Source organism: Dreissena polymorpha, chromosome 6 (genome assembly GCF_020536995.1).
Source record: "Dreissena polymorpha isolate Duluth1 chromosome 6, UMN_Dpol_1.0, whole genome shotgun sequence".
NCBI lineage: Eukaryota > Metazoa > Mollusca > Bivalvia > Myida > Dreissenidae > Dreissena > Dreissena polymorpha.
Genome location: NC_068360.1, coordinates 84,031,632 through 84,042,166, shown reverse-complemented (window position 1 = coordinate 84,042,166; position 10,535 = coordinate 84,031,632).

Sequence of the window (10,535 nt, the reverse complement as noted above, 5' to 3'; positions counted from 1 at the left end):
TAAGTTAATCCAGTAGCCTTAAGCCCGTACGTTAGGTCAATTTAACACACCAAACCCCAAATGTCTGCGACAGTTCATACTCATAATATAAACAGTCTTACAATTATGTCGTGGAACGCCCGAGGGGTTACTCATAACTCAAATGCAAAAATGTACGAGCTTCAAAATTATGTTAATAACAACGAAGTGCATGTAGTATGTCTCCAGGAAACGAACTACAAAAGTAATCACAGACAAGTTCATTTAAAAGGATATCAAGAACCTGTGAGAGGTGAACAAAGAGAAAAACTTATAGGCACTGGGGTAGCAATATATGTAAAATCGGGCATTTCATTTACTAAAATAAACATTGATCAAGATTGCCCTATTGAATCGTGTGCCCTCACACTGTACTTGACTAAGCACCAATCATTCCGCATTCAATGCGTATATGCTCAAACTAAAGATAATACGTGTAAAAATTATGCAAAAATAGTCCATTCAGTTGAACATAGAAAGAATAATATTATTGTTGGCGATTTCAATCTAAAACACCTCTGCTGGAACCCCGAGGGTGATCCACGATGCGACGATAACTCTGAAAATCTCCTAAAATTAATTAACAATAACAGCATAAACTTCCTAAACGACGGTCAAATAACGAGATTGTCTGATCGCGAAGATCAACCCGACAGCGCGATCGATCTAGCTCTTACCTCAGCCCATCTTCAAGCTATAAGCGATTTCAATGTCATTGACGACTCGTTTGGAAGTGACCATCTTCCAATCATAATAAACATTAAGACAAGAATAGAGAATACCCTTCCGTCCACACAACACAAATGGAAAATACACAAAGCCACACCTGAACAATGGAACAACTTTAAAACTCAGTGTAATAATGAGTTCCTTCCTAATGTAGATAATACTGACGCCAACTCTTTCTTTAAATCCTATATAACAAAACCTAAAACTGCGCTTGATAACTCAATCCCTGTAAGCAAAACACCTAAAAAACTCAAACGGTCTGTACCATGGTGGAATCAAGAATGCACAGACGCCATTAAATATCGTGAAAAATGTAGGAGAAAATGTATCCGAATCAGAACCGGACCTAAGTATGACAAATATAGGGAAGCCCGCAAAAGTGCTAAACAAGTATTAAAAAAGGCAAAATTAGAAAGCTGGAACGAATTCTGTAATAATCTCTCACATAAAACAACTAGCAAAGAACTATGGGATCAAGTTAAGCGCATGCAAGGCAGACCTCCTACTAATACACCTATCTTTCGGGTTAACAACGAAGTTCTTGTATCTAACGCTGATAAAGCTTCTGCCCTGGTACAACATTATCAAAAAGTAAGCAGTGACGAAGGATACTCTGAAACGTTTATTGCAAAGAAAATTAAAACAAAAAATGAATTTCCTGTCTGGTTACAATCTCTTACCGAGGAAAAAACTCACAAGTACAATGCTCCTTTTAGCCTGTTCGAGCTCGAATCAGCTCTCCTTACATGCAAAAACGGCGCGCCGGGCGACGATTACATCCATTATAAGATACTTAAACAACTTCCACTCTCGGGGAAACAAGAATTACTTGCCCTTTATAATAAAGCATGGTCTGAAGGTACTCTTCCTGATGAATGGCACGAGGCCACAATAATTCCGATCCTTAAAATCAATAAGCCTAAAGACTCTCCAGCCTCATATCGGCCGGTCTCTTTAACCTCTACGTTCACCAAACTAATGCAGAAAATGATAAAACCGAGACTCTGCGCGTATCTAGATAAACATAACAAAATTTCAGAAGTCCAATCGGGCTGTAGATCTAACCACTCTTGCGAAGATCATTTAGTACGCCTTGAAGCTGATATTAAAAGAGCCCAAAATCTTGGTCAAACCGTAGCAGCCGTATTTTTAGACCTCACAGCCGCATTCGATAAACTATGGAACGAAAACGCCATTAAAACACTTAATACGTTAGGAATAGAGGATAAAATGCTCAACTGGCTTGCAGCTTTTCTTACAACGCGTAAAATAAAAGTGAGACTGCATGACGCGACATCAGAATCAGTTGAGACTATAAACGGCTGTCCCCAAGGTAGTGTCCTATCTCCAATATTATTTTCCGTGACTATGAACACCCTAGACAGAGAAATTAAGGCACATAATGCACAAAATAACACTGATCTAATCAATTTATCACTTTTTGTAGACGATAGTGCAATGTGGACCACATCTAAATCACCGAATCTAGCAATTACTAAAATCCAAAAAGCCCTAACTGCAATAGAAAACTGGAGCGCATCGTATGGCTTCCAAATAAATCCCACAAAAACCCAAGCAATCTTATTCCCTGCCAGTGCACAAAAAGTAGCGGCCAATGCACGTAAAGCAACTCGATCTAAGAAAACCCCTAACCCCCCACAACTTACTCTATGTGGTGCTCCTCTTCCGCTTCTTGACAACATTACTTTTTTGGGTATGACATTTGACAAATATTTAACATGGACAGACCACATCCTTAAACTAGTTGTACGCTGCCAAAAGGACCTCAACTTTCTAAAATGCATCCAAAGAAACAACTGGGGTACGGATAAAAAAGCCCTTATGCGTATCTATAAAGCCACTATCTGGGCAAAAATAAACTACGGAAGCATTGCGTACAATTCAGCCAGTGAAACATTACTCAATAAATTACAAGTAATCCAAAATACGGCACTTAAAATTATAACTGGTTCACGTAAATCTACAAGCACCGTTCTGCTGCACGCTGAATGTGGAATGATAGAACTGGGTCAACAAAGGCAAATTAACCAACTAAAATACCGCGCGCGCACGCTATCTATGGGACCACACCTCCCAATTAACCTTAGTGTTACTGAAGACCCGGCCTACCAAACAAGGAAAAAGAAGAGTGGTCTCCCGTACGCGCAGAACGTGCTCGAGCTAGGAAATTATTATGAGACTATTGACATTAAAACTCAGGAACCTACATACTTTAGCTTAAGAAATCTATCAAAACCAAATATTGACTTACATCTGACAACATTTATTAAAAAATCCGACAACGACCCAAACAGTGGCTCTATAGCTCAAAACTATATAACAGATAAATATGGGGATTACACCCAGATTTTTACTGACGGTAGCAAAAATGAGGAACTTGAAATAGCAGGCGCGGCTTTTGTAGTGTATCAACCCAAAAATGTCATTATACATCAGTGCAAGGTAAAATACAATAAAGAACTGTCTATATTTGCTTGCGAACTAGCTATAATAAACAGCGCCATAAAGTGGCTTAATGAACTTGAAACCCACGAACGCTCAAACTACGCGATATTAACCGACTCTCTCAGCGCCTTACAAGCACTTAATGCAGGATCCTCGAAAACGCGTCCCGACCTTATATGTGCAACATTAAAGGGAATCACAAAACTAGCAAACAACAATATCACTCTCCAATTCGTATGGATCCCGAGTCACGTAGGCATTCCGGGTAACGAACACGCTGACCAACTTGACAGAATAGGTTCCCATGAAGGTCTAAGGGTGACCAGATTGCACGGCGACTATTACAAAACTGTCCTCTGCCCCCAGTGCAACATTCATAACACGTTTGAACATCTTTTCTTTATATGCCCTAAACACGCTGAACAGAGACTAGAACTAAGTGCAGGGGTAATAGCGGCCTACAAAAACCCACTTATCATTAATCGCGACTCACTGTTGATGCCTCCAAGCGGAATCGCTCCTGCTGTGCGACTGCACGTGTTTAAATTTTTGCGCGACACGGGCTACTTAGATAAAATATAATATTCCATTGGACTATTAGCGGTAGATAGAAATAACAACACATACCGTCAGTTATATACTGCTTCATTTATTCAAATTAATAATAGCAATCTTATGTACTAATGACGGGCGGGTCTCGGACGATGGTCACTTCGGTGTGCACCATATGGCCACTCGTCTGGGCCCGAACTGAACCTAACCATATTATCCCGGCCCTATAGGAAAAATTAAAATAAATAAATAAATAAATAAAAACTCAGATCAATAATGGCAACTTTATGTACTAATGACGGGTGGGCCTCGGACGATGGTCACTCCGGTGTTGTCCATATGGCCACTCGTCTGGGCCCGGCTCGAACTTATATACTATTATTAATTAATTTGGTTCTAAAACTGTACCGTAAAACAATCCATGATATATGTAATTTTAAAGATTCCAATTAATAATGACTATCTTATGTACTTATGACAAGAGGAAAATTGCATCAATAAATAAATAGATATAGAAACACTGCATGTAATGTGCACGCCGAGAACCTATATTTGTATTTGGGGTCCAAATGTACTTTGGATTGGTAGTACATTACAATGCAGTGTCCAATAACACCTTGTTGACGTCAATACATAAATAAACAATACTATAAACAAGGCCAAGATGAGGGAGCTGTCTATAACGAACGTTCGCGGTTTCCTCGTCTGCGCTTGATGATATATAGGAAAATTACACCAATAAATAAATAGATAAAGACTAATAATACTAAAACGACGGAAGGGTACGTCCCCCCCCCCCAATACATATGTCACTTGGCCCCTTTCGACCACTATGGATAAGCTCTAAGCCTTCTTTTACAACCAAATAGCGCTCTAGGTAACAAAACCCAGGGTTCCGCGAGACCCTCGCTTTCCTTCTCTTAAGCTGTAATCAGCAACAACGACGAAGGTAGGGGAAAAGCACACAGACAACATACTTCCACGCAGGATCGGAAGACGCAGTAAGTGCGCACGTGGGCAAATTTACCCACAGTGCAACCCCTATAGGTGTAAATATTGTTGTAATTAAATGTGATTAGTTAACATTTTTCCCATATGTACAAGACTTAAACATGTTGAGTAGAGCGTGTCAGCTGGGCCAGAGGGCGCGCCTGAAGAGATATCTCTCGCCCGTGCACTCTGGCTCCGTTGACATGACATCCGTGCACTCTGGCCCCGTTGACATGACATACCCAACATGACAAAAATAAAAATAAAAAGAGAATGGTGACGGTATTTGTTGTTGTTGTTTCCCCTACTGTAGCATAGGTGATGTTTTCTTGTAGAGTAGTGTAAGTTTTTTCCTTGCATGCCTGTGCCTTGTTACGTTTGACGTTGAATTGCAAACCTTGTATTGCTAACCTGCACGTATTACCCTTGTCACTATGAGGATCAGATCGAATTAGAGGGATGGTCAGCATTAACATCCCAGATCTATTCCCTCCTGAACAAAATGCACTAATACATATAATTACCATCTGTGTAACCACTAGCAATATAAACAGGAAGAAGAACGTGCGCTCTCTCTCTCTCTCTCTCTCTCTCTCTCTCTCTCTCTCTCTCTCTCTCTCTCTCTCTCTCTCTCTCTCTCTCTCTCTCTCTCTCTCTCTCTCTCTCAAAAACAAATAAAGGCGCGTGAAAATTGTCTCCCAAAGAACGAAAGTGTAGAACCAGATATTGTCCTCCCTGTACCACCAACAACCAACCAGTCATCTCGGTCCAACCACACAAACGCAGCCCCTTTTCTACTATATTAAACTTCAAAACTATTCTGACCCTTGCAACACCATTAAACACCTGACAATATCCACCAGCACAACAGAGAGCGCCCATGTGAATTTACACCAAGACACAGGGCAATAGAGTAATATCTGTACTAATCTATGTTTATGTACTAACACGTCCTCCTCGAGGGACGTTAAACGGGGGTGCAGTGTATCGGTGCTGTACACCGGGCACTTAAAAGAACCTGGGGCGCCTCTGGAATCGGGGCGCCCTCTGTATCCCGCTCGAACCCCCACTAACACCTCTTGGGGCGGAGAGCACAAAAACCGCACACAAGCTATAAGGAATTAACATTAATGCCAATAAGGATCATGATAATCTAGAGATAATAGGAATACTGCAAAAACCACTTTGATAAAAGGCAAACCACTACATAATCCATTAAAAAAAAAAAAAAAAAAAAAAAAAAGCATCTAGTCACATTAAGGTCTCATTGGCCATCGTGCTATGATGTATAATATGACCTTATTTTCTCCCCTGAAGGGTTACAGGGGCAGGTCGATACATCTGTAGTCGAGAAGACGCTGGACGACCTGTAAATAAATCTCAAATAAACAAAAAAAACAAAAAGTCGAAAATTTATAGTCTTATGAGAGAATAGTTTTTTCCCCAAAATTGTGATTTTGTAAATAATTTATAACTGCATAATGTCTAAATTTTATTTTTCTCAATCACTAACGGATCATAATCATTTACTTAACTTTGTTTAACAATTAAGAGCCTTCTCTTTCTCTTTCATATTGCATTCTCACAAAAATCATCTATGTGTAAAAATGCATAAACATTTGTTGTTAGTTTGACGCATGTGTATGTATATGTATTTATGATTGATTTATTGTTTTTGACGATGAGCTGTATATGCTTAAGTCGCAAATAAACTATCTGTTCTGTTCTGTTCTTAATAAGTGACTGTAGTGTAACGGTTATCAATAAAGCAATTAACCGTGTAATCGCTGTAGTCTTGTAAAATTGAAATAAAAAGACGCGTTTACGTAACTCGAACAGCAAAAGTCTGTAAGAAAAACCACAAAATAAATATATTTTGATTATGTTTTTTTTTTATACAAAACCAGAAAGTTTCACCGGTTCGCGTATTTGCCCAGTCCCTGTGATCTTTTATTATTGCCCAGTCCCTCTGATCAGTTATTAATTAAATTAGTTAGCTTTGCATTATTGGCAATAAATGTTGTATTCAATGTAATAGGCACAAATGCAGTACTTATTTACACTAATTAAAAAAAAAACACACACCACTATGCAAGATATTCTTAAAACAAAAATATATACATTGTTCCGTAAATTAACTTCTCCTCACATAAGCGGAAAAAACCCTATTACATACTAGTCGCCGCTATTCAGTGAGACGCCAATAATAACCTTTTTTGAAAAATATGTATGTAAATCATGTGTTTTAGTGTTCGTCTGTCGTATAAGAAAACGCGATTGGAGAAAGACAAATTATCCAGAATACGGACCTTATTATGTACTGATAATATAATTATTTTGTTGATTTAAACACAACAAGAGTGTCGTTGCACAGACGGCCCATGTGTTAGTACAGAATGATATCCGCGACTATGGGGAAATGATCGCAATCAATGCTGTTCATGGAGTAGCAAGGAGTGTCAAAAGTGAGAATTTGTATATTCGCTTGTATTTAATCTAACGATGTGATTAACACATCATCTCTTATCGATATAAACGTAGTAAACTTATTTTCTAGTTCGCATAATCGTGTAAAATATTACTCTTTATACAAACGTATTTGATAAACAAGCTTATTACTGATAATCTTCGGATAAATAACTATGTTGATTATATACATGTGTAATGCTTTTAACAAAATACAGGTTGTATCAATCGTTGAAATAAAAAATCCCGTATTACGCTACTCGCTGTTTCCAATTCCGTATTACCATACTAGCCGGACTACTTCGACCCATTTAATGACGTCACATTACACGCACCGAAAATAAAAATATCGGTGGTCACATGACGAGACTTACATACCCTTTTACGAAATATATTACGTAGTTCATCGTGTGACGGCATTTCTACGACAAAACACAATAGTTTTATCTAAACTCTGTAAAGACATGTAGGACCTGGTGTTTTTTAGCAGTAAACTATGTGTTAAAAACGTGTTTTTGAGTGTGTGTTTATCATGCATAAATGTATATTTCGATAGGAATACAATAAAATAGTGTGGTTTAAACTAAGTTTCGATAAAGACATGGAAGATAGAAGTGAAAGTGCATATCGTTTAAACGTTTTTGTTATAAACATCGGATTAAAGTTGTCAACTTAATTGTTATAAAAATTGGATTAACGATGGCATTAAGGTAAGCGTGTCGGAAACCTGTGTTTTCCCGGTTCGAATGTTTACACGTTAATTTACATAAACTGTATTCATACGCGTCTTAAATAAACTATGGCGTACCGTTTTAGTCATTGTTTTGTCAGTTTTGTTAAAGTAAAAAATACATTTGTTAACTGTTTTCGTAAGTTGTTGTATATAATAAAAGAAATTTTACGCTAGTCAATTGTTCCAAGAGTTTGTATCACTCTCGTGGCTTGTGCTATTTCGCATCACACTCGAGGCGATACGTCATCACACAAGCCACTCGAGTGATACAAACTCTTGGAACAATTGACTATCGTAATATTCCGTATGTATTATTCAATTCACGTTGGGTCGAAAAATGTATAAAAATTTTGCGTGAGCGCATACTAAATTATCTTTTTTTTCATGTTATATTGTAACGGTATACATGTGTATTAAAATATTGTGTGATTCATAATGGAAAAACGTGTATGTTGTTATAATGTTTCCTTCTTTACTTTCAGCATACCATAAAATGCAGCAAATACATATTAGCTTCCCGAGCCGATTGTGACATATTTTCCTACAATAACCGAAGCACTCGTCTTCATCGGGTGTCGTATGAATAGAATAGCATAAAACATGGACAGACTGCGAGTTAATCGCAGGCTGTTTTGGTTTTATGCTGTTTGCACATCACCCCAGGAAACCCGATACCTTGTGATCAGCTTAATACCAATCGAGCAGCTTTGTGAATTTTAGCCTGAACTTATATAGGGTAAGTAAATTGAAAAAAATAAAAAAATTCAAAGTCCAATTTCAAACAACTGTGTATTAACATTGATTACAAAGATGACAAACATTTTGTCACGAAAAAGAATTATAAAGTTACTGCTCACATAAGGTTTCCTATTCTTCTCCAGATGGTATCCATGTTTTCCCAACATGGTCATAAAAACGCAAATTCCTCCACAAGAAATAGTGTTCTGGAGAAACCCTGCTGAGAGGTTATGGCAGACATGTGTAAGTTTGTATAACTCCTTTAATTATTGTAGTGGTTTGCAAATTAAAGCAGTTTTTCTCCCCTAAATGCCTGAACATAGCCCATTTTGCCCGATCTTCTACTTCAGGGAGCCACATTTTGCTCAATTTTTAAGAAAATTTGTCAGGATTTTTTCTACATGTATGCCAATACCTTTGTAATCAATGTTAATACACAATTGCTTTAAATTGGACTTTGAATTTTTTTATTATTCCAATTTACTTACCCTATGTAAATTCACGCTAAAATTCACAAAGCTGCTCGATTGGTATTACGCTGAACACAAGGTATCGGGTTTCCTGGGGTGACATAGCCATTTTCACTTTTCTTCTGAGGGAGAAAGGGTTAACGTTAAATTGGTTCTAATAAAAGAAAATAGCATTTATATTACCAAAAATACATCATTATAAGAATATTTTTTTTATAACTCATGATAAAATATGACATTTCTGCAGTGAAATAACAGCAGTGAAAAGAATCGTTGCATGAAATTAAAATGATCCGTCAAACAAAATTGTGTATTTGTGTCGTATGAACGAATCTGCACTAAAACTAAATTTAGATTCACATCGTACATGCATGCTGGCGAATTCGACTGTACAGATATTTTTGATTTCAAAATTTAAAATCTTGCTTATTTCGCATTTTCCGACACATGTTCTTCTTAACTTTTATTTTAATTTATATTGAAATATATGTATAATTTGTTTTTTACACATTTTATATTGCATAACTTGAAAAAGTTCATATTTTCAGTATGTTCGGTAATAACATTTCGCGATGTGAAATCGAAAGTACTTCGCGAAAAAAGACGACATAACGATATACACACTATAAATAACGCAAGAAGATTGATCATTGTATATATAAAAAAATATACAATTCACTACGCATGCACAATTGGCATTCCTGGGTTTACCACGTGACGATGATGATCAATCTACTTACGTTATTTATAGTTAACTGGTAGTTACCTGGTAGTCATACCCAGAAAAAAATTATTATTGAATATACTGAAAATATGAAAACTAAACAACTTTTTTTCAAGTTATGTAATATACCAGTCGTGTTATTTTAATAAATATAAACTTAAAATTGTAAAAAAATACGGTATTTTAGATCTGTTCTTTTTTCGTCCTTCGTGGTTGACGGTCCCTTTAAGTAAACCTTACTTAAATACATACACAACTCAGGCTATACATAGACAAGTTGAAGACAACTGTACTGTTTTGTACGATTTTAATTCTGGCAGGCTCAAAAATAATAACCGTATATGAAATCGCCCATTTGAACATGACAGTTTGTGAATATAAGTCTCTCGACCGCCGTTTGTTATTACATGTGTAGTACAGTCGAATGTTCGCCTACCCATCTGGTAGAACATTGCTTATCAAGATTTTATGGATATAGACATCCTTTATTTATGAATAAAGACAGTATGCACATCATAGAACATTTAACACAATACACATAAATATATAAGCTGGTTTATGGTGAGGCACGTCACGTCATGTAAGGTATACGTACATACATATAGTAAATTAAAGTTACATCAACATTTTGTATTGATAATAAAACACG